Here is a 25286-nt window from a genome sequence, read left to right on the forward strand (position 1 = left end):
GAAACGTTCCGAAGCCCGGGAACATGGTCCCCTCTTACTAGTGGCGGCGGTGGCGGTGGCAGCGGCAGCGGGGCCCCTGCGCTCGGCGCCCACGGTCTCCTCCTCGCGCCGGGCTCGCGGTGTTGCAGGCAGCAGCCACGCAGACTGCTCTCTCATCCTTTTGTCCTTCAGTCAGAACGTGAATGTACTGCTGACGCATACTGTTCTGGGGAGAAGATTAGCGTGATGCAGTGCTCCTGTGTATGAACACCGCTCCCCCTCCGCCGCCTGCCCTCGAGGGGTTAACGCCGGCGCCTCCAGCGCCGCCGCGCAGCCCCGCTCCAGCCTCGTCCCGCTTCCCCCTCCATCCTCCCTCCTTCCCTTCCCTCCTCCTAACTCTCCCCCACCCCCCACCCCTCCCCTCTCCCCTGGCCGCTTCCTCCCGCCCCCTCTAGACGAGGGAAGCGGGCCGGCGAGCTGGCGGGCGGGCGAGCTGGAGTGAGCGTCAAGTGAGCTGCCGCGCGAGTCGCAGGCGTTCGCAGCTATTTTGGTCCGGTCGGTCGCAGGGAGCCACCGGGTGGCCGTTGATAGGCTGGAGCGGGAGCCGGGCTGCTGCGGGAGAGACCGCACCGCCCCCGCCGCGCGGCACCCGCCCCTACCCCGCCCGCCCTGCACGCAGGCACCGGGCACCCCCTGGCACTGGGTGAGGTGGGCTCAGGGGCCGGGAACCTGGAACGCAGCGGCCCGCGGTCGGGCTGCTGCAGATGGCCAGCCTCCCGCCCGGACCGCGTCATCCTCACCCCCGCCGACTGCTGACGGGGCGCCTGGCCGCGCGGCTCCAGCCGCGTACGCAGAGTTTGGAGCTGCACTGTGGGGACGCGGGGGCGGCTGGAGGGGCGAAGACCCGGAGCCTGGGCTGCTGCATCCAGGCTTCTCCGTCCTGCCACTCCCTCGCAGATCTCCTCACCCCTTCTAGGTTTTAACTAGGGCTTTAAATGAGTTATTGCGGAGGAGGCAAACAGTGGAAGGAAAGACCAAGTGCGGGGAGCTGGGGAATGACAACCTGGGACAGCACTATGGCTGGCAGAAAGGATCGAGGTGAACTCCCAGAGCCCAGGGCACAATCTGTTCATTCACCGAGCCGCAGCCGCGGCTTCTCACTCTTCACGGCCCTATGACGCGCCTTTCCGCACCTGCCCCAGAGGACTGCGCCGGGGCGGGGGTCTTAACCCTTCGGTCCCAATAGTTTCATTCACCTGCTCCTCTTCCTTGCTGGGCTTCCTGAGAACGGTGCAGCAATTTGCCCCTGTTTGTAGAGAGAGGAGATCCTGAGGCATTTTAAAGACCAGTGTAGAACAAGACTAGGTCAGCCTTTTCCCAACCCCAAAACAGCAGCCCCTTTCTTTGCCTAGTGGGGGTGGGGCCATCTGTGTTGAAGCCGTGGGAAGCCCTTCGGGTAGAATTTGGCCTGGGTTTAGTATTGCTTTTTCTCAAGGGCTATCTCCAGACCCCTCCCCCCACCACTGCCTCACCTTGTCAAGCTTGCTTGTAAACCCTCCTCACCTGCACTTGAACTACTGACTGAAGAACTGAGAAGTCCTGGATTTCTCAGCTCTCCACACCGTATCTCAGTATGGTTTGCTGCCAGTAACCTGAGCCTCCTCCTTAAATATGCTAGGGATTCTTGAAGTCCTGGCAAGTTGGAGTCCCCATTGTTTACCAAGACGTTTTTATTATGCATTTGCAGTCAATACGTTGCCTAGGGTCACAAAGTAAGTGGTAGAATCAGGATTTGAACTCTGGCAAAGCTCAGGTGTCTATGAACTTGTGATTCCCCAGAGTTCTCTCCCAGTTGGTGAGATCTCAGGTTTCATCCAACCACTTAAACAGTTATTTACTGGGATGTTTCATGTTCTCCATTATATTAAGGATGGATAGGTGTGTGTGTGTTCTTGTTTAATCTTCATTCACCCGGTGAAGTAACTGGCATTGTTGTCTGTCTCCATTTACAGATGAAAGTACTGGGCTCAGGCAAGCAAATAATATGCTTAAAGTCATACACCCAAAAAGCAACAGTCAGCATTTCAATTCAGTCTTCAAACCCTGAGCCCAGTGTTTTCATGGCTGTAACAAAAATGTCCAATGTGTCTACTCTGCATAGAGGAAATAGTGGAGGCAAAATTAAAGGTAAGACTATTAAAAAGTTCAGTGAGAAAAAAGAATGAAGGGTGGGAGAGAAGGGGATGAGAAAATAGATCTTTTATTTAACTTGTTTCATTCACAATGACAGATCAAGAGAAAGAATGAGAGACATTGAAGTAAGTCTTACCCTGATAGCCTGGGCTCTTCAGCAGCTCTTTGTTTTTTTGACTAAAGCCCCATCTGCACATCATCAGCTTCAGCAGGACACTACCATCTTATGGGCCCAGGAAATGTAAACCTAGCCTGACAGGGATCTGTGGAGGAGAATCAGAAAGTTGCTGGTGAGAGGTTCCTCTCCTTGCCACATTTGATATCAAGTTGTTAGAGTGCCAGAGGGTACCCTGACCAAGGTCTAGATGGTACACTGGAGTATGGCTACCCCACCCTCCTCGGGCAAAAGAGGATCTCTGTCTGGGCTGGTTTTCTGCCAGTGTAGGCAAACTCTGGCTCCATCTGTTCAGCTCCAGGCCTAGCAAATGAAGGGTTCTGCCCCAGTACTGTGTAGGTGGATAGAAGGGTGGGCTACTTTGGATCAAACCAGTACTCAGTGATCAGGTTGTCTCCCAGTAAATATTTGTAACTAATTGATGAAATTGAATGTGCCCAAGCTCTATGCAGCCCGTGGAGTTCTATATAGGGCTTTTGTCCTCTGCTGGCCAACCAACTAGGCTGAGAGAGCACCACAAACTGAGGGGGCTGTGAGGCCATCGCAGCACACAACCGTTCTAAACTTAAAGTGGCACTGTAACCTGAGTACCACCTAGTCATTGTCTGTTGCTCCACATAGCCCCTGGTTCTGACTGCTTCCTTGATTTGAAGTGTTGGGACCAGGGAATAAAAAGAAAAGGAAAGCTTAAACTTTGAGATGAAGAGAAGGAAAAAATGCTGGGTTGAGAATGTTTTCACTTCTGGTTTTACAGAGACTGCTGTGATAAAGACAGGGAGACTGAAGAAGGCAGCCAGTGATTGGGCAAAGCCTGCATCAGTAGCTTGGTACCAGCACTAAGATTGAGATACCTGAATTCTAGTCTCCTTTCTGCCATGGATTCGACATGTGAGAAATCTTAAAATAGCTCTAAACTTTGGTTTCTTCATTTATAAAGTTAAGGAAAGGACTAAAATGTTCCTTCCAGCTCTCATAGTCCATGATTTCTACCCCTTCTCTGATATGTGGCTCTGAAGAAGGTTGAGCCTTTGGGATTGTAGCCAAGTCTTGGAAATGAGCCATGAAGTTGAGAAGAGAATGCTTCTTTCAGTTTAATCTAGCCATCCACAGTGCCAAAGCATATCAGTGTTTTCCCAGCTACTAAAAAGGCTCATAGATCACAGAATGTTAAAGCTAAAAAGGACCTTGGAGATCATCTGAACTTAACCTCTCATTTTACAAATGGCATTAATGGAAATCAAACAGTCATAGTGACTTACCTAAAGCCACATGACTGTTATCAGAGTCTGTCTCTTCTGAGCTCATCCCCTCAGTCAAGATGACAGTGTATGGCTAATTGTCATTTAAACCTGGGGGTTGGAAAATATTCCCAAATGCCTGTCTCCTGTGGTCTTGTATGCAGGTGCTGTCATTGTACTTTACTGGACTAGGATAAAGATGGGTCTTTGTAGAGCAGTGTGCCATTCTGAGTAACTCTGAACCCATAATAAGAAGTGGAAGGAAAGTTCATCCAGGGGACTCTTAAGAGGACTCAGGACTGCCTCACCCAGCCTGATAATTGGGATTTTTGGTAAAGCCCAGGGCTAGACAGACCACTCCCAGCCCAGACTTGCAGCCCTGAGGCATTATCCCTGAGTAGCCACTAGATGTCCATAATGCCTCACAGGGTTTGCTGCCAGTGAGCAGTCTTGGCCAGGGTACTATCTTGGTTCCAATAGGCTTTGGGGCCCCTTAAGGTAGGCCCACCAGTGGTAGGAAGATCACATATTTCCCAAAGCTCCAGTTCCTGTTTGCAATACTGTCAGGCTGCCAAATTGTACTCCAGCACCTTTTCCATTTTCATACTCCATGTGCTGGCATTTTAGTTGAGAACAGAACAAGAGCAAAGGAGAAAAGGGACTTTGGAAAATAGGAAGAAGAAAAATAGTATGGAAATGGGTCTCTACAAAGGAAAGGAAAGACATCAATTGATTGGTGAATTGATGACAAAACAGTATAATGGTCTATGTGGATATAGTCACCTCCTCTCCTACCCAAGGCAGTGAACACATCGAGTGTGTGTGGTGTGTGTGTGTGGTGTGTGTGTGTGTGTGTGCGCGCGTTTGCTTGCATCTTTCACTCCCACCCATGTGTGTGAATACCCCTCCAGGGTAGGCTGATCAGGAAGTTTCTGCAAGGTTATTTTTCTTGTCTGTGATCCCAAAGTGAGGTTGTAACTGTGCCATTACTACCCACGGTCAGAAAAGCAATGGATTTTCTTAAGCCTGATGATTCAAAGCCACACAGCTGTTCTAGAATTATGTACTCTTTTTTTTTGGAATTATCTACTCTTATGAGTGCCCTCAGGATGCACTATTCTTTTCCCCTAAAGAACTCTACTCTTTAAGGAAGACAGAAGGAACTGTACAGGAAAGCACTCTCCCTGCTTTACATCCAGAGAGTACTGTAAAAAACCTCGGCAAAGAAAAGGCAAGATGCTTATTAATGAGAATGGCAAAGATCTATAGAATGGAAGGGCCCTTCCTTCTTCTCTGAGTCTTGTTTCCTGGCTTACAATTTGTGGGCTGCCAGGAATAAGTGAAGGGAGAAATCTCCCAATCCTCCCCACTGCCTCCTCTTTTGGACTAGTCAGTGTGGTGCCCATTCTAGCCACAGCCACCTGTATGGGTCACACAGACCAAAGAAATCCAGCCAGGAATCTTGGAAATGTTCTCCTCTGCAGGTGCACTGGCCCGTTACAGGCCCTTATGGTTTATCCTGCTCTTTAATTGCTCTTGTATAGCAATAACAATAGCAATGTTAAAGCAGCCTTTACTGGGAGTTGATAGCTGCTTGGCAGAGGGTCCTTACACATATTTGACCTTCATGATAGCTCTTGGGTATAATTAGATTCCCCATTTTGCAGATGAATTTAAGAAGCTTTCTCAAGATCCCAGAACTAGTGACTCTATGTTTCTTGAGCCTGACATAACAAATTAGCACATATTTGGTGGCTTATAAATATCAGAAGCTTATTCTCGCACAGTTTTGGAGTCTAAAAATGCAAAATCTGGCAAGGCTACACTCCCTTCAAGAACCCCAGGGTCCTTGCCTCTTACCTCCTCCAGTTCCTGGTGGCTGTCAGCATTCCTAGATGTGAGGCCGCATCACTTCAATCTCTACCTCCATGGTCATGTTGACTTTCTTCTGTCCCTTTCCTCTTTGTGGCTTGTAAGGACACTTGTCTTTAGATTTAGGACCCACCTGGATATTCCAGGATGATGTCATTGCAAGATCCTTAATTATGTCTTTGCAGACATAAGTTTCCAAGGGTAACATTTATAGGATACGGATGTGGATATATCTTTTGCTCATTCAGCTCGCTACAGTGACAAAGCCAGGTTTCAATCTCAAGTCTGTCTAGTGCCCAGATTCTAAATGCTGTGATGCTTTGATATGCTACTTGAGGAAGAGAGAACTGGAAGGGTACATCTGACAACCAGAAGGTGATTCCACATATCTTGCTTGCTGAGAGGTAGAGGAGCTAAGTGTGAGCTGTACAGCCACTGGGTCTTCCCAATGGAAAGGGAGAGTATCCCTCAGTCAGAGCAGCCTAAGGAAACATCACATGAGCCAAGAGAAGGGGACAGGCTGACTAGACAAACTCGAGAAATTGGCCCCCTGTTCCTTCTTTTTGCTTCTCTTGATTTCTTTTCTTGATAATTTTCTCACTCTTCCTTTACATGGCCTCTAGATTTTATCCCAAAAATCTTGGAATATGTAAGCATTTACCAGTAATACTACTAGAAGTACCTTTTGGCATTGCTACAAAATTTGGCTTAACTGTAACTAAGTCAGAAATGTTGAGCTTCGTGTTTATTGGACATTAAGAAAGACCTCAAGATCAGAGTCCAGCAGATACAGAGTTATGAATAAGAATGTGTTTTAAGTATTTCTAACATAAATATAAATCTGTTCTTTAATCATGGGTCCATGCTTGAAGTTATACACATATATATGCAATGTATATACAGATTTATTCATTTTGGTTGGGTTTGGGGGAAGCCCAGATATTTTTTCCCCAAACTGAGTCCTACAAAATATGTTACATAAGGGGAGTGGGAGTAAGGGGAGAGAGAGAATGCTGGTGGGCATTATACTCTCATGGTGGTCATGAAAGTATTCTGGAGTCAGAGAAACCTGGGTTCAAATCTTGGTTCTACCTTTTGCTTGTTGTGTAAGTTACTTTAAGCTTCAGGTTCATGTGCAAAGTGGGATTCATTGTACTTATTTTATGGTATTATTGGACTAGAAGTAAGGAAAATCACAATCTTAACAAGTAGTAATAGCGGCAGTAGCTGTTAACTTTCTAATATGATAACTAGTATAGAAATATTTTATCCAAAGTCAGTTATTGAGAGAATCCTTTTTATAATACTGTTTTTTGTTGTTGTTTTTTTTCCTGGACTGATCTGCTCTTGATAGTGCACCTAATTTAGACCTTTCAGATCTTCATTCAAGATATAAGGTGTTTTTTGTTGTTTGTTTTCAACAGTTAATTTTGAGATAATTTTAGACATACAGATAGGTCAAAAATAGTTCCCATGTATCTTTCACCTGTCTTCCCCATATGTTAACATCTTATATAACCACAAAACATTTATTAAAAACTAAGAAATTAACCTACTCAAGACATGGATTTTTTTTTTACTTGCTCTCTACAATCTGTTCTCCACAGCCACCAAAGTGATCTTTGTGACATGTCAGATGATGTTATTGGTTTGCTTAAGATGCTCCATTGTCTTCTCTTCGTAATTCAGATAACAACAAAACTGCTTACCATGGACCGTAGGCCCTAAGCTGTCATGACTTTCTTGTACCTGTGCCCTCATGTTTATCTTCCTCCTTGTTCCCCTACACTTCATCTGTATTGCTCTTCTTTCTTCTCTTGCAATAATTTTAAGCTGGTTCACTGCATCAGGGCCTCTGCTCTCTCCTCTACCTGGAATGTTCTTCCCCCACATCTGTAGGTCGGTGGCTCCTTCTTGAGTAGGTCTCTTCAGAGAGACTTTTCATGACTACCCTCTCTGAAGCAGCCCCTCTGGTCACAGTCACATCACCCAGCTTTGTTTTCTTACTTTACTCACCATTACCTCTGTTTATATATTGTTCACTCCCATGACAACAAAGGTCCTTTCCATCTTGTGCCCAAAACGTACATCATTGTAATGAATTAAAGATTTCAGAGGAAAGAGGGCTCTTCTTTGTCCCATGTGAATAAGAACTCAGTTCTCCCTGTTGGTACAGTGATAGCCCTAGCCCTACTCTGTAAATCTTTGAAGATAGGTTAAAAATTATGAGCTTTTTTTTTTTTTTTTTTTTAAATGCTGGGAAAATTAAGGTTTCTCTAGTCCTCAATTTTTAGAATTCCTAGTCCCTTACTGACAGATGTATGAGAGGTTTATGAAGGTATCATAAAGGCTCACAGGTTCTTAGCAATTGTGGATCTATGAGAAGGAGAGTGAGTATAGGTGTGCAGATGCCTGTCATTTTTCAAATTTGCTCAAGTGCATTTTCTCCAAAGGGGGTGGGGCTGCTGAGCCTGAAGTAGGGAGCACCAGGACAGTAAGATCAAATGCTCTGAGAGAGGCTGTGCCAACGCTTTTTGCTAATTAAAGAATCTTAGGACAATCACCACTAGCAGCAGTAAAGGGTGCCCCCATTACCTGGCTTTGTGGAGAGCTGGGTAAATTTAAAGGCAGCTATAAATACCCCACTGAGTGCCTGAGCTGTAACACAGTTGGGCTGGGCAAAAGGAGCCCAGAGCCTCTGCCCTGGGTCCTCATCTCTATTAGCTGTCAGCCCCCATATTCTGTATGATTAAAGAACAAACCATTCCATCAGCAAAGTCTTAATTTGAAACCTTCCAAGGGAGCCACAGCAAACAGCTGTGTGGAGAGTCTAACTGGAAATCCAGGTCACCTGAGTCCTTCCCCAGTTTTGTCGTTGATTTTCTTTCCCTTTCGCCTTGAGGGAACATGTTTCTTCAGTTTATGGCTCTATTTTTCTCAAGCATGGGTGTGTCACAGAATACATTTTAAAATAGTCACATGGTTTAGGGCTGTTCTGGCAATATTCTAGGGCCCCTTACTGAGCAACTCACTGCTTCAGAGAAAAACTTACAGTTTAGAAAGTGTGAACAAGATTGGAACATACTTTTTATACTTACCCTAGGGAATTTCTGACTGAATTTAAGCTTGGAATTTGCTCCATATTTTTAATCTGTTCCATTTGTCTTAAAACCTGTTGAGTCCTTTTCTGCATTTTCTTCTTGCATCTCTTCTGTGGCCTCCAACCCACTCTCACCCCCTCGTTTATAGAGTGGTGCCATGTTGTCACTGCCTTCTCTCTGCCAGCTTCAGCAACAACGGGTTTTCCTACTTCCAGCTGGTGTGGCCTCAGTTCATCATTCAATACTGGCCCGATAATGTGAATCCATTTGTCTTATCTAAGTAGTTTCATAGGGAGAATTGGAAGACCCAGAATGGAAATGTGGACTTGAATTCTGCCTCTTAGTTGCATCCTCGCCCCACTCATCTTTGAGCAGGCGTACAGGCTCTTGACCCTAGGAGTGGAGGAGACTACAGCACTGGGAGCACCAGGAGTCCAGCCCGGAGCTCGCCATACCACTTGCTTCCCCATGAGTCATCTAACCACCAGTGGGTGGGTTGGCTGACACCCAGGTTCCTGGATGCTGCATTCCTTTTCATTATGATATGAGCCTCTTCAGGAGTTAGAGCAGCCTCCAGCCTGCTCTTGCTCCGTGTTTTCAGATGTGACTTTCTCTATCAGAGTTAGAATTTGTTGGTTGGCCTATTCATATTCAGATTCTCTCTTTAGTCTTACTGTCTCCCTCACACACAGTTGTGGATTTGGCCAGAATTGATAGGTAAATGTTTGTTTTTACACAAGGATAACATGACTATTTTGAACCTCATTCTCCCTTACCTCAGAACACCAGCCCCTGTCCATGAATCCCTCAGTTTTTGTCTTCCTACCAGCCAGGAATGCTAAGCAGTGTGTTCTCGGGAACTGTTGGTCTACTTTCAACTATTTCTCTGAGAGACAGCAACTGAAATCGCTCTGCTTCTGATGAGGGGTCCCAAAGCCCCGGCTTTTGTGGGGCAACCAGCTGCAAATCTGAGAGTCTCCCACCATGATGCCTGGACACTGGCAGCTGGGCCAGAGGAGCCCTCATTCTACATCACTTTCTTGGTGACTGGGGCCAGTTTGTGGACAGCCAGGAGGCTGCTTGATTTGTATTCAGTGCACAAACCCTGAAAAAAAGTCTGAGCAGCTCTGCCAGCCCAATAACTCTGAAAGGATTCTCTATGTGAGTGAGCAGTCTGTGGGATGGACAAGGGCTGCCTTACCCCCCACCCGGCCTCTCTGACCCAGCAACTTGGTGGTATTTTGGAGCTGGCACTGAGCCCTTGGGTATCCCTACCCACGAGGAGTCCATCTTGGGATCCCAGGCATACGGAACGATTTCAGCTCCATCCTTCCTGCTCTGGCTTCTGGCAGTCTGCCTCCAAATGCCAGTCCGTGGGATCTGTTCAGAAAAGGCATGTGTATGCATATGAGACAGACAGTACAAAAAAGAGAGATGGGGATATGAAAAGACCAACCAACCAGCAAATGGGGACATACTAATTTTCTCTAGTGGAAACCTCGGAGAGAAGGATGTAGCCTGTGTTTAACACCCTGCTGGACTGGTCCATCTCTCAGCCAGCAAGTTGGTGTTCACCTGAGCCTTTTCAACTTCCTAACCAATGAAAGCTTTCTTTTGCCCCTATTGTCTGAAAAGGGACAGAAATAAGACCTTCTGGTCCTGTACCTCAGGTAGCTGCAGCATAAAATTCTTTATCGAATTGAAACCAAGAGGAGTTCCCTCTCACTCTCATAGGAGGCCAGGACCACCTCTGGCCTTCAATACTATCAACAACCCTGGCCCATTTTCAGTGCCTGTTAAGGAGCTGGCTCCCTGCCAGCTCCTGTCTGAGTCTGTCTCTTTAAAAATGTTATTTTTGCCCTGGCCTGTGTGGGTTAGCGGTTAGAGTGTCAGCCCATGGACCAATGAGTCACAGGTTCAGTTCCAGTCAAGGGCACGTGCCTTGGTTGTGGTTCGTCTCCCACCCTGGTTGAGTCATGCAGGAGGCAACAAGTTGATGTGGCTATCACTAGATATTTCTCTCTCTCTGTCTCTCTCTTCCTCTCCCTCCCTCCCACTCTATCTGATGATAAATAGAAAAGTATCTTTGGGTAAAGAATAAAACAAACAAAAAAGAATGTTTTGTTCTGTTTTGTTTTTTATCCTCCCCTGAGGACATCTTTCCATTTTTTGTTCAGATAGAGCGGGGGGCGGGGGGGAGAGAGAGAGAGAAACATCAACGTGATAGAGCCACATCGACTGGTTGCCTTCCGCACGACTCAACCAGGGCAGGGAACAAACTGCAACCGAGGTATGTGCCCTTAGTGGGAACCGAACCCAGGTCTCTCTGGACCGCAGGCCAACACTCTAACCACTGAGCAAAACCAGCTAGGGCAAGAATGTTATTTTTTATTAATGAGTTTTCTAAATACATAACCTTGACTCTCTTGCTTAAGTGAACAAGACCATTCTCATAAATATCGTTTTCTAGGAAAGGAGAAGACTTAAATAGGTGTTGAAGAGTTTTCTAAAGCTCCCATGTAAGCCTGGATGGCAGTGGCACTGGCTGGCGAGGAGGGAGGTGAGCCTTAGTCTTTGGCCTCCAAACATCACCATGTTGGGCTGCCCCTCTTTGTAAGAGAAGCTGAGAGGTTGCCTGAATTTTGTCTCACCATGTGGCCCATGTTCTCAAAGGTGACACCAGTTCTCCCTGTCCTCACATCTTAGTGCTTCTGGTTTCTCCTACCAGCTTCACCTCTGCCACAGTTAAAACCTCCTTTGTCTCATTTGTCCTAATTGTTTTGAATATATTAATGTCCAACTCTTTTAACAAAAATATGGTCAAAACATATGGTTGCCCATATTTAGTCCATCATGAATAATATAACTGTACTAAGCATTGCAGTACTTTCTAAAGAGTATTCATTAAATAGGACAATGTAACCAGACATTTTATTTATTTATTTTATTTTTTTCATTTTATTCTAGAAGCCTCTAGGAGGGACTGTGGGCTTAAGAGAGGCTGTGTCTGGAGCCAAAAGCTAGCAGAGTGGGGTCTCCTGCATTGGTCTGTGTTCAGCTTCTCCTACGGAGCAGTGGTCTCCAAAAGGAACAGAGCTATTGCTCCACTCAGGGACTTACCTCAGACTCTGCTGTCCACCTGTGGAGACTTGGAGGAGAAGAAAACCAAGGGGAATATTTCCCTTTGGCTACAGGAAAGTTTTTCCTAGACCTACCTCCAGACTCCAGTGCCCACACCACACTTGGGTCAGTGACACTTGTGGTTCACATTTGTGTGGTCAATTGCAGCCCTAAAGTGTAGCAGAAAGATTTATTCATCCCGTCCACAAAGGGGACAGGCAGACTCATGAAGAAAAAGGCTTTGTAGACAAAGGCAGCCCTGCCTGTTTCACAGAGACCATTGTTCCCCTAGAGCAGGTCAGATGAGCAGAAATTCTAATACCAGTGACTTGAAAGCTGGTCACCAAGGAATTTTCTACATGTGCCCTGTGCATGTGCAACATGCTTATCTTAAAAATTCTTCCTTCCTTGCTCTCACCTTACTGAAATCATTGTTTTTCCCCCAAAGGGATTATAAAAAGAATGTTTAGCCCTGGCCAGTCTGGCTCAGCAGTTAGAGCGTCAGCCTGCAGACTAAAGGGTTGTGGGTTCAGTTCCTGGTTAAAGGCACATACCTAGGTTGCAGGACCCTGGCCCCAATCGGGATTGTGCAGAAGGCAACCAGTTGATTATGTCTCTCTCACATCAATGTTTCTCTCTGTCTCTCTCCTCTCCCTTCCACTCTCTTAAAAAAAAAAAAAAATCAATGGAAAAATATCCTTAGCTCCACTAGTGTGGTTCAGAGTTGAGCGTGGACCCATGCACCAAGAAGTCACAGGTTCGATTCCCAGTCAGGGCACATGCCCAGGTTGTGGGCCTGATCCCCAGTGGGGGGGCATGTTCTCTCTCATCAATGTTTCTATCTCTCCCTTCTTCTCTCTCTAAAAATCAATAAAGAAAAAGAAAAAAAAAATTTTTTTAAGAAAAATATCTTCAGGTGAGGATTAACCAAAAAAAAAGATTTAGAATAAAGAAAGGGGCTTGGCTTGTCTTCTTCTCCTCCCTTCCCCATCTTTTATTCCTCCTCTCACTCCCCCCAACTTAAAATTAATCAGAAACTTTAAGAAGGGATTTGAAATGGCTTTGCTCTCATCTGCAGAGATATGACAACATTTTCCTATTCAGTCCTTTCTTTTTCCATGTAGTTCATATGGAGTAGAAGGAATGTATCTGTTTCTGTATTGATAGGTCTCATTCAGTCATTGTGTACATTTATCTCTGTGGTATGCTAATGCCATTTGAGTTTTTAAAATCCTTATTTTGCAAATCTACTTGTGTCCTGGGTTTAGCTCCCAGTTACAGGATTAGCGGAGATTATAATTATAGGGTCTCTGATGTCTTCTCCAAGCTTTCTATCAGATTTATGCCTATGAATTGAGAAATGTGTCATCGATAGAATGGAAACTAGCAGCTGATGTGGGGTAATGAGGGGAAAGAAAATGGATCTCTTATAAAGAATTGGAGTGTGCCCAGCCAGTGTGGCTCAGTGGTTGAGCGTCAACCCATGCACCAAGAGGTCGCCAGTTTGATTCCAGGTCAGGGCACATGCCTAGGTTGTTAGCCCAGTCCCCAGTGGGGGGTATGCAGGAGGTGGCCAATCGATGTTCTCTCTTATGAATGTTTCTCTCTCCTTCTCCCTCCCCCTCTCTCTAAAATCGATAAAAAGTTTTTCAAAAGAATTGGAGTGGTATCATCCCTGATAGATTAGAATCAATTAAGAATCTGGAAACCTTCATTTTCTGTCTCTTGACTTCACAACTATGTTGGATTGCCAGAGCCCTCTTCTCTAGGTCAGCGTTTCACGAACCCCAACTCTTCTTCCCTCCACGCCAGTCATTGCACTCTGAATGAGCTCTAAGCTGATGCTCTGGGTGGCTTCTTTGGCTCAGAGCTCTTCTGTCATCACCAGTGCCAGTGGCATCCATCTGATCAGTTCTCATTAGACAGCTTTCCTGCTCTACATTAAGGAGTTCTAGAGGCTGAATAAAGGACAGGGATGGGCTTGGGACACAGAGCAACCCTTGTGACTCAGAAATATTAGAGGATCCTATTACCTAGTTTTGTTACAGAGGTTGAAAACGACGTGTAACTATGGAAAAGGCTCCTGGGTCACTTTAGGCTATATAGGTATTTTATGCTATAAGTTAACATCCAAGCATGGGATTCACCATCTCACATAAAAAGTCCCAGAGTAGCCCAGCCAGAGTGGCTCAGTTGGTTGAGCGTCATCCCAGGCACCAAAACGTTACTGGTTCAATTCCCAGTCAGGGCACATATCTGGGTTGCTGTTCGATCTGCTATCAGGGCACGTGTGAAAGGTGACTGGCTGATGTTTCTGTCTCTAACATCAATGTTGCTCCCCCCTCCCCCATGTAAGCATGTCCTTGGATAAGGAGCTTTCCCCCCATTTATCTTCAGATATAGTGGGAAGGGGAGAGAGAGAGAAACATTGCTGTGAGAGAGACACATCAATTGGCTGCCCCCCACACGACCCCTACCAGAGCCAGGGAAGAATGCAAATGAGATACATACCCTTGACCAGAATCAAACCCATGATTCTTTGGTCCTCAAGCTAACACTCTTAACTGCTGAGCCAAACAGGCCAGGGCTGGGTAAGGATTTTTTTTTAAGTCCCAAAGTAGGGCAGCTCCTGGGCAGCTTGCTTTAACTAAAATGTGGCCCCAAGATCAGAATCAGGCACCTCTGCTCTCTCCATCTTTTCTGTTCCGACATTCTGGAATATGCTCACAGAGTGTCTGTCTTGGCTACAAGATGGTTGACATAGCTCCAGGCATTGCATGTTCACAAAACAATCTCCAAAGGCAGAAATAAAGATTGTTCTGTGTGTCTTTTTTAAAAGTAAGAAAAGCCTAGTGGGTGGTTCAGTGGATTGAACGTCATCCCATGGACTGAGAGAGAGGTCCTGGTTCAATACCAGGTCAGGGCACAAGCCCAGGTTTCAGGCTCAATCCCCAGTAGGGGGCGTGCAGGAGGCAGTCATCTGATGTTTCTCTCTTTCTCTCCCTTCCTCTCTCAAAAAAAAATCATTAAAAATATATTTAAAAAATAAAATAAAAGCAATATGTGTGTGTGTGTGTGTGTGTGTGTGTGTGTGGTTTTTTTTCCCCACGTACCTCTCATCTGACTTCCTCTTACATCTTATTATTCAGATTTGGGAAGACACTCCTATACGGGACTAGGAAAGAGAACTCTCCTACCCCACTCCAATGATTGGCTGATACCAGGGATTCATAGAGATCTTGAATTGGGATAGAGAAAAAAATTACGTCCTTAGTTTTATTACCCTCTAACTCAAATTTAGCATTTCCTTTGAATATGACTGTAAGCAACAAATCATAGTAAACCTAGTATATCTAAGACTTTATCACCAAGAGAAATCACAAACATTTTCATATTATAGTAGTTGCAGGAATTCCAAAATATTATTTACTCTTATCACTGCTTTGAAATTATAGTTTTTAGACCTACTGCTAGATCTTGGTTTTTTAGTATGTTAATAAAGAAGCACGTATATTTACTGTATCCTGATTTGGGTAGAGTTTTAAGACTATTTTAATAGCAGTGTTTCGGAGTAATAGGTTTCCTTTGCAATCTTAGATATTTTAATTTATATATTAAAAATTTTATAATATATACAAATAAATCATTATGTTTTACATCTGAAACTAATATTGTATGTCAGTATTATTGATATACATGACTGACATACAACAATATGATATTATATGTCAGTTATGCCTCAATAAATAATATATATGGATTATTCTGGGAGGGGGTCTGGTCCATAGGTTCCTCTTGATTGCCAGAGAGCCATGGCACAAAAAATAACTGAGACCAGTCAGCATTTTCCTGAGTCACACACAGATATCACAAGGAAATGTGATGGCGACCTGCCAGCAGGGAAAAGGGAAATGATGGCTGTTGAGTGGGCAACAGTGGGTCTTCCTGTAGTGAGTGCCCACAGACTCAGGCAGCTAACTGCCACCAACTGGTTCCTTCCCTGCTGTTGTCTAGCTGCATGTAATTTGCAGCAGTGTCTCCAAACCTCAGGTATTCTCATGCCATCTGTGTGCTCCTGCCAGACCCAAGTACCCCTATACTATTACTCCCTTTGCCTTTTTTTTTAATTACTGTTCTTTCTGAAATTAACTTTTTTTTTTTTTTTTACTATTTATCTTTATTGTTGAATATATTACAGATGTTCCTCATTTTTCCCCCATTGACCCCCTCCTCCCTCTCCCATCCCCCTCCTGCCTTTTCCCACACTGTAGTCTGTGTCCATTGGTTACATATAAGTTTTTTGGTTTATTTCTTCCCACCCCCTAATCCCCTTCCCTTTGAGGTTTGTCAGTCTAGCAACCAATTTGTAATCTTGGTTGTAGGTTCTTGCTTTTCATCACTCTGAATATTTCTTGCCACTCCCTTCTAGCCTGCAAAGTTTCTTTTGAGAAATTAGCTGACTATCTTATGGGAACTCCCTTGTAGGTAATTATCTGCTTTTCTCTTGCTGCTTTTAAGATTCTTTCTTTGTCTTGAACCTTTTGCATTTTGATGATGATGTGTCTTGGTGTGGGCCTCTTGGGGTTCATCTTGTTTGGGACTCTCTGTGCTTCCTGGACTTGTATGTCTGTTTCCTTCACCAAGCTAGGGAAGTTCTCTGCCATTATTGTTTCAAATAGGTTTTCTTTTTTTTTTAATCCTCATCCGAGGACATTTCTTCCATTTTTTTGTTCAGATAGATGGGAGGAGAGTGAGAGGAAGAGAGAGAGAGAAACAAACATCGATGTGAAAGGGACACATCAAGTGGCTGCCACCCACACAACCCAACCAGGGCTGGAGACAAACTGCAACCAAGGTACGTGCCCTTCGCGGGAACCAAACCCGGGTCTCTCTGGACTGCAGGCTAATGCTCTAACCGCTGAGCCAAACGGGCCAGGGCTCAAATACATTTTCAATTTCTTGTTCTCTCTCTTCTCCTTCTGACACCCCCAAGTTGTGAATGTTGGCACACTTGAAGTTGTCCCAGAGACTCCTTACACTATCCTCGTATTTTGGATTCTTTTTTCTTTTTGCAGTTCTGATTGGGTGTTTTTTGCTTCCTTATATTCCAAATCGATGGTTTGCTTCTTGGCTTTACTCTATTATTGAATCTGTGTAAATTATTCTTTATTTCAGTTAGTACCTCCTTCATTTCTGACTGGTCCTTTTTTATGCTCTTGAGGCCCTCACTAAGTTCGCTGAGGTTCTCACTAAGTTCATTGAGCATCCTTATAAGCAGTATTTTGAACTCAGCATCTGTTATGTGGCTTATCTCCATTTCACTTAGTTCTTTTCCTGGGGTTTTGTTCTGTTCTTTCATTTGGGACCTGTTTCTTTGTCTCTTCATTTTGGCTGCCTCCTTGTGTTTGTTTCTGTGTATTACTTAACGAGAGGTGTGGGGCTAACAGAGACCAGATGCTGCTTGTTTGAAAGAACTTAGGAAAACCTGAAGCAGGGTCCAAGACAGGCCAATCCTATGATTAAGCAAGTGGCAACAGCTTGGGTGGGCCTGAAAGTTGGGTGGGGCGGAGCCTCAGGGAATCACCAGGGCGGGGCAACCAGTGTGAGCCAGGTTGCTATTGTCCCAGGTATGGCAGCTGTCTGCTGCCCCAGGGAAGGGCTCACCAAAGGAACAAAGGCCTCTGACAGCACGTCTGTCCTGGAGAAAGCCCCCTCTCCAGCCCTTACTCCAGTGCCAAATAGCCCAGTTCTTCCCTGTATGTCTCTGGCGCCCCTCAAGCTGCCTCCCCTCCAAGCTTAGAGGGAGTGAGTCCGATAAGTCCATGTACGGGCCCTTTAAGAGGAGCTACCTGGGGCTCCAGCCTCCTCAACCTCCCTGAGCCTTAGGTCCCGCTGGTTTTTCCAGCCAGAAGTTATGGGGATTCTCTTCCTGGCACTGGAACCCTGAACTGGGTGCCTGGTGTGGGACGGGGACCCCTCAGTCCTCAGGAAGGACCTTCCCAGCCGAGGTGTCCTCCTGATTTTTATCCGCCACTCGTGGGTGTGGGACCAGCCCATCGTGACTCCGCCCCTCCTACCAGTCTCCATGTGGCTGCTTCTTTAATTCCATAGTTGTAGGACTGCCATTCAGTGCTATTTCAGGTGGTTTTGAGTGATGGTTGTTTAATAGTTTAGTTGTAACTTTGATGTGGTTGTGGGAGGACACTATACCGCATTTACCTACACCACCATCTTGACCGGAAGTTGAAATTAACTATTTTAAAGAAAACTTTTAAAAATGGAAATGTTATAATTTACCATAAATGAAAGGAAACTTTAAAAATAAGTATGAAGAAGTCAGAATCATGTTCAGGAATTCCAACTAAATTTTATGTGCCTACAAGACTCTGAGCCTAAGATCTGCCCCCTGTTTTTGTTAAAGAAATGGTAAAGACAATAAGCCTAGACTTTCTATGTAACTTAATCAGAGGAGTTGAAAAGGGAATGACTCAGTTTGTGGTTGTCATTTTGTGCTCTGTCATTGACCCACCTAAAATAATTCAGTCCCTTGGGGGAAGCAGGTTTATGATAGACTCTTCATTTTACAGACCAGTGACCCCACCTACAAAGAAAATTAGGTTAGTCTGACTTATTGTTTGTGAACCTGTATCATCTCATAATGATCACTTGCTTTCTAGGAGCTCATGAACCTATGTTTCAACAACTGGTTCTGGGATTTGGTCCAGGACAGACTTTCTTACCCTACAGTTCATGAAATTCACTAGCTTTTCTTTATTCTATTCTTTTTTCCACTTTCTAAAGGTCAACCCAGCATTTGCCTGTCTCTATTTTAACAGCATCTCTTCTGTCCTCTGATCCGACAATGATTGGTTAATTGATAAAGCTTGATATTATCAATGGTGCTTTTAAGGGGAAGGCATCAGTCTAGGAAACCCCATGGCAGAAGAGGCAGCCCCTTTCGTCCCACCTTGAAAACGCAAAAAGAGGCAAAGTGGATGAGCAGAGGCCCTAAAGGTCAGACAACAGGGGGCCGAACCAGAGCAGTTTGGGCCCTAGTCCCTGCGGGAGAGAAACCCGAGGGAGGGGGGCACCTGAGCGTGCAGTTTCAGGGTGCAGAGCCAAGGGCTGCACTCGGGATATTGGAGAGCTAGAAGGAAGCTCAGAAATCTGTGCCATGCCCTGTCTAGAGATGAGAAAACACCCAAATAAGTGAGGTGGCTTATCTTAAAACCGCAATGGCATAAAGTGGTGGTAGAGCTCAGATTAGAACCCTAGGGCCTGTCCCCTGCCCTGAGCTATTTCCACTCATTATCTTAAGTCACTCTAAAAATATGCTCTCTTCCTTCTGTCCACAGTGTTAAAATCAGTCTGGGGCCACTCTCCCGCCATCTGCTCCTGCTCTTCTTTCCCTTTCGTCACTTGTCATCATTTCCCCTCTCCCTGTTCCGCTTCTCACTTTTCCTCACCGGGCCCCGAGGACAGAGCACAGGAATGAGCCCTCTCCTCTCATTCTTGGTGTTGTTTAGGGCTAGTGTCAAAACTGTAGAAAAGGGTGTTCTTTTGGGAATGTCAAATCTCCGTGCCCTGTGGACCTCTCCTTTATCTAATGCTATTACATACAGGTGTCCTTTATGCCAGGGGATCCAAGAGGGAACCCCTGAGAGCATTTGAGGGGGAGCACGTCTTCTCCCCTCATACCTCCTCTCATAAAGATTCTAGTGGCCAAGTGTCAGGGGATCTGAAGTCTGCATGTCTCTTCTTTCCTGTTCTTTTCTGGACCTCAGGGAACACAAGAGGCAGGAGTTCCGGATGGGGTTGATGAGACCACAATTGCAATTTCCAGGCCCTGAATTAGGACTGGCAGTAATTTTTTTTAATATGGTTTTGTTTTGTTATTGATTTGAGAGAGGAAGGGAGAGAGAGGCATCGGTTTGTTGTTCCATTTATTTATGCATTCATTTTTTGATTTTTGTATGTGCCCTGACCAGAGATTGAACCCGCAACCTTGGTGTATTGGAACAGCACTCTAACCAACTGAGCTACCCTGCCAGGGCTGGTTTTGTTTTTTTTTGTTTTTTTTAAATTGAGGAAACTATGTTGAGAAAGGCAGGCTGACGTTTGCTGAGTACGCTTTTGCAAAATTTCTCCTGGAGCTGTTAGTTGTGTGCATGTTACATGTTGAGTGAACCCTGTGGCCATGTTTGTATGTGAGTGTGTACTGCAGTCCCCAGCAGGCCTCATGGATAATGTTCCTAATGATGTGAAACAACAAACGTTATTGTCTTTGAGTTAAGTGGCTCAGTTAGCACTGATTGGAAAGAGTGGGAGAACTGGGGAAACACTCCTATTTGGTAACAGCCTGGGAGGGGAGGAAGGAGAGGAAGGTGTTGCCACTAAAAACAGCTTCCACGGGTGGCCTGGCTGACAGCATGGCTGTGGGAGAGAGCTGCCGGGACCAACTTTCATTTGGGGGCTGAGAAAGCAGAAAGCGATTAGGAGATGGGTAACATCAGTTGATGCAGAATGTATGTGTATCAAACCTGCTGCTGGAGATCTTCAGTTTCCCATGTAAAATGTCAACCTCTCCGCTGTGTGCCGCGTCGCCCCACGCCACTGGCTGAGCACACTTGGTGCTCCACACTTAGTGCACTTTGCATTGGTAGAGAGAGGATGCTCTCTGTGGTTTACAGTCCCTGGCTGCAACTGTTCAGATGAGTATTTGTATGTCTGTCTGTCTACCAGAGAACAGAACCTTTGGGGAAAGTTGGGAGGACTGCAAAGCCTTCCAGAACTCCTTCTAAGCAGCCTCAGATATGTTGCTCTGTAGTTATTCTTGGAGTAGATGTAGGGCCAGTATCTTTACCCTTGAGTGTCTGCTTCCTCCCCAGCCTGGCTCTTCACCCCTTTTTGTTTGTTACCCTTACAGGAGCAAGACCAACATCATTTGAATGTCCAGATTTTTTCATTCCTCCCTTTCCATCCAGGTCTGAGTTTCACAGTAATGTGGAGGGCTTGATGATTGATCTGTCTCTCTGCCAAGTCCCCCGTAAGGTTTCTCTTTCTACTCTGGATAAAAGAAACCAGGCCTGGCTGCTCTGTGCTTTTTTCCCTCCCAGCCCTCATTCTTCCTGGCCCCTCCTCACACATTGCTTGATTCCCCAAGCTTTCTCCGTTCTTCCAAGGCCTGCCAAGGAGGACAGTTTGCTTTTTAGATGTCATCCTGATACAGGCCTACCAGTTCCCCTCTTCCTTCTCTTAACTCCACCATGGTTATAACCACCCACCACCTCTAGACTCAGATGAGACCAGAAGACTCCAGGAGCTTTGAGTCCTAATGACATGTCAGTGCAGCAGGATGGTGTGATGCTCACAGTGGACTTAGGAATCAGACCCACTTTTGAATTCTGGTCCTGTCACTTACTGGCTGCATGGCCATAAACCTAATGCACTTAGCTCTCTAAACTTCAGTTTCCTCATTCATAAAAATGGGATGACACTAGTAACTAGAGTTTAGGAGGAAAGTCACCAGAGGGCCCCAAATTATAGGAAGGGACAGAATGGCAGGGTCATGGGAACAGTGGCTTTCTGGAAGTGATGTGAATGTAAAAGAGGTTCTGAGCTGACATCGTAGGTTCATCAGACGAAAGCTTAACTAATGCCATGGAGGCCAGGGTAAACACACACACAGGTGTGGCTTCCCAGAGATCACTGCATTCTGTATCAAGAAGAACTGGCCTCGGGCACTTGTATCCTAAGTAGATAACCTCAGGTACCATGTGATTGGTCCCATCTGGTTTTCATAAGAGAGCTGAACCCAGAGCTGATGTGCACACATGCATGTATGTAAGAGAAGTTAACAGAAAGCTATTTATCCAGTTCACCCTTTCCTTCTCTCCTTCCTCTTTTTTGTATATGAAAGTATCTTCTGTTTGAATGCTCCTACAAAGACAAAGAATTCTTGCAAAAACCACGATTTTCTGGCAATCTGATTTTATATCATTTATACACAAATCGAGTCAGTGATACCCAGCAGGTCCTAAAAAGTACGACGAGAGTCCATGCCTCCTAATTCTCCTTAGCCTTTTCCCCAGATAACCCACCCTCACAGCACCGCTCTCATACCAGGAAAAGAAAGCCTCTGCAAGTTTTGCCTTCACTGACTCGAGCAATTCAGTTACTGTACCGTCGCAGTAAGATCACAGCTGCTGAGCCATCCAGAAGGAGGAGCTTATTGCCATGTAGAAATCCAGGAGTAGTCGAACCCCAGGCGAGTCCCATGTGCCCCTCAGATGCCCAGATGTCTAGCCATCAGAGCAGTCTAGAAAAAAAGCTCACTTTGGCCTCGGGTTTCTGGCTTCTTATTTGGTCCTCCCTCACACCATTTTCCCATGGTCTTTGGGCCCAAATCCCTCTTCCATTTATCATGTCGCCTGCAAATCCAGTTTCTGTGCTGCTGCCAAGATCCTCCTCTGCATTTCCACAGCCATCTACCTATGACCCAGCCAGCTTTCCCCAGAGAACTTCTATAATTATTTGAGAGAACCATTGTTCCAAGAAGATAGGCAGAGCTGTCGAAATGAGGGGCTCTGGGAGGTACAGAGCCAAGTTAGCCCTCCTGAGCATCATTTCCTACATGCTTCTAAGCTCTTCTCTGCCTTATCTCCACTTTTAACATAGACTCTTCCCTCAAATCCATGCCTGTCCATGTAAATGGCAGTAGCTTCACTTCCCTAAAAGCCCTCAGTCTAGTAAACATGAAGGAGAAGGTGTGGGTTTCCAGAGAATAGGATTCAAACCTTATCCTTCTTAGCTCTGCCTATGTATTCTGCCTCCAGCCCTTCCCACAGGTTTCCACTGGAGGGTTTTTCTTTCCAACAGCATTCCCCACATGCTTACCCATGGGACATCTTGGAGCCACAGTACAGATTTAAGTTTCTGCCCTGGGTCTCTCTGCCTTTCCTAAGATTGAGGCAGAGGCCCAGAAGGCATACTTATTACATTTGAAATGAATAAGACTGTTCTGTTAACAGAAAATCAAGTTTCAGGATATCTTACAAGTATGGAGAAAGATGGGCTGCAACTTACAATGTGAAATGTAATTTACCAGTTGTAACAAATGCCAAGTCCTGTGTTTAAGTTTTAAGAAAAATCAGTTACACAATTACAAGATGAAGGTGACCTAGCTTGACTCAGGTAGTTCATTTGACAGTGACCCCAGAGGGGTTGTTTACTACAAACTGTACACTAACATCCGTGTGAAGTGCTGATAAAAATGACGTTAACGGAGTAATAATATACATCAGGCTAGGTAATTAACTGCTCTGCTTGAGCAACATCTGGGATGTTGTGTTCAAGTGTAAGCTTTGGGTTTTTAGCGTTTTTAATACATGGGAGGAGCATTCCTCTAAAGGGACTAGGTAGTATAGAATGTGAGATCCAGGTCCAGGCAGTAATGAAAACCGTGGGGGATGGAAAGAAAGGACAGAGAGCCCCTGGCCGGTTTGGCTTAGCGGTGACAGCATTGGCCCTCAGACCAAAGTGTTGCAGGTTCAATTCTTGGCTCTGGTCGGAGTCATGCAGGAGGCAACCAATTGGTGTGCCTCTCTCATTGATGTTTCTCTCTCTCTTTCCCTCTCTACCGCCTTCCCTCCCTCCTTTCTTCCCTCCCAGTGTATCTGAAAATTAATGGAAAAATATCCTTGGGTGAGGATTTAAAAAAAAAGAAAGGACAGAGAAAACATGAATAATATGAACAGCTGTTACATAGAGGACAGTGGCAGAGAACGAACACTGTCCTTGTTAGTCTCTCATGTAATCCTCAAAAGCAGCCCTTGGAGCCAACATTCCCACTGTTACCTACAGGTAAATAAGAAAAAGGGATCCAATTAACTGCAAATTGCTCTAGTCTACAAAACTCAGACCAGTAGAAGGAAGTACAAGTGGGTGGGTTTTAACTTGAAAGAGGACTTTGTGCCTGTGAAATGGACTCTTGTTGAAGTGGAGAGCGAGCTCCCTGCTGTGGAATATTTGGATAGAAGCTGATCATCTACCAGAGGTGTGAGGAAGAGGCCACGGTGGGGGGTGGGGGGCACCAAGATGACCTTTGATTCAGATGGGGTATTCTGCAATTCCCGCAGGCTTTCTGGGGGCAGCATCAGGCCCTGGAGAGCTGCTGAGCAGGGAGGGAAGGCTCGAGCTGCCAGCAGCCTTTCTTCTTGGCTCACAGATCGCAGACCATTTACGCCAGCCTTTTTCTGGTGCCCCGATTTGCTTGTCTCAGTACCTTCAACAAGCTCTCCACCTGGCAGCCTGTCTGTGAGGATTGGTTCTGGCCCTCCTCCCCTTTTTGACTCCCCTTCATTGCCACAGCTTGTCTTCCCACTCAGGAAGGGGTATTTTGAGGAGACTCCATACTGTCTCCTTTTCCCTATCTGTGCAGGCTCCTTCCCAGCAGCAGCCACTGATGGGGGTGTTGCCATCCTGTCTTCAGAGTCAAGTATGTTGACGAGGCTGGTGTGTGTGTCTGCATGCTCACACTGCAGCCTGATCGATGCCTGTCAGAGCTCAGCATCAGAGTGACAGCTGCTTGCCAGGCTGTTTGCTGAACACAATTCGTCCGTCAAGGGAAATCAGACGAAATCCATCTCCTTGTCCAAAGCCTGGCCCGATGGGCTGTGTCTGGAATGCCATTCTTACATCCCACCCTACTTTTGTGCCTTGAAAATTATCCCCCCAGGGATTTCAGTGTGGCACTGATGGGTCCCCTGGGGCAGAGAATCATGGTCAATAGAATGATGTGAAGAGACCGATACCAGCTCCTACCCTTTAGGAACTTGCAGTTTAGAGCCAGGGGCTGCTGTATGGACAGTGCTGGTTCAATGCATGCAATTGACACATAACTGCTTTAATTGATTGGTTGTTATAAAACAGCACATCCATCAGGAGGAATTAATTTAAAATTTTGCAAATGTATTTTGGGTAGGGTGAGACCAGATTAAATAATTGTATTGCAGACAATTGCTGGAGAAGAGTCTCTTTAGAAAGTCTCATTAGACAGGTAATTATGGTGTTTTAAGGCTTTCAAATTGACAAGGACAAATTTTGGCAAAGGTTCTATGTTTGTAAACCATTTGGGGCTATAAGAAGCTCTGTCACCCTGTGCCTTGGAAGGAAGCCAGCTAGCTGTTTCTCTTTCCTCTCCCTAAAGCCTCTTTTATCCCATATAAGCCTATACCTGAAGCTTCGAGAAGACCCTCTCTAACCCTGAGCCACTCCAGCTCTTCCATTTCCTAAGGCTGCTGGCTCTTATGTAGAGAACTCTACCCTGTTGCCCACCTCAGGCTGTGCCAGGTAGTTCTCTCCCCCTTGCCTGCCCTCCTAGCAGGGAGTGACTCACAGGTGTCAAACACGTTACAGGGGGCCAGTCACTTTGGAAGGTAATGTTTTTTCTGCCCCTGCGGGATCAGCCCCCTGCTTGGGCCTCCCAGCCCCAGGCTGTTTTACATCAGCAAGTTGAGTTCTCCCCCACTCCAGGCCTGTGAGCTGGAGCAGCTACCACTTTATTGCCCACAAACAGGAGCCGCTGTGCAGTAAAAGAAGATAAACCAG

General features: G+C 45.7%; 1 protein-coding gene across 2 annotated transcripts in view; it reads left to right on the top strand.

The window, feature by feature from the left end:
• SND1 (staphylococcal nuclease and tudor domain containing 1) overlaps positions 1 to 25286 on the top strand; it is a 475051-nt gene that overhangs the window by 412542 nt on the left and 37223 nt on the right. The gene's annotated exons all lie outside the window — the stretch shown is intronic.

Source organism: Molossus molossus, unplaced genomic scaffold (assembly GCF_014108415.1).
Source record: "Molossus molossus isolate mMolMol1 unplaced genomic scaffold, mMolMol1.p scaffold_m16_p_7, whole genome shotgun sequence".
Lineage (NCBI taxonomy): Eukaryota > Metazoa > Chordata > Mammalia > Chiroptera > Molossidae > Molossus > Molossus molossus.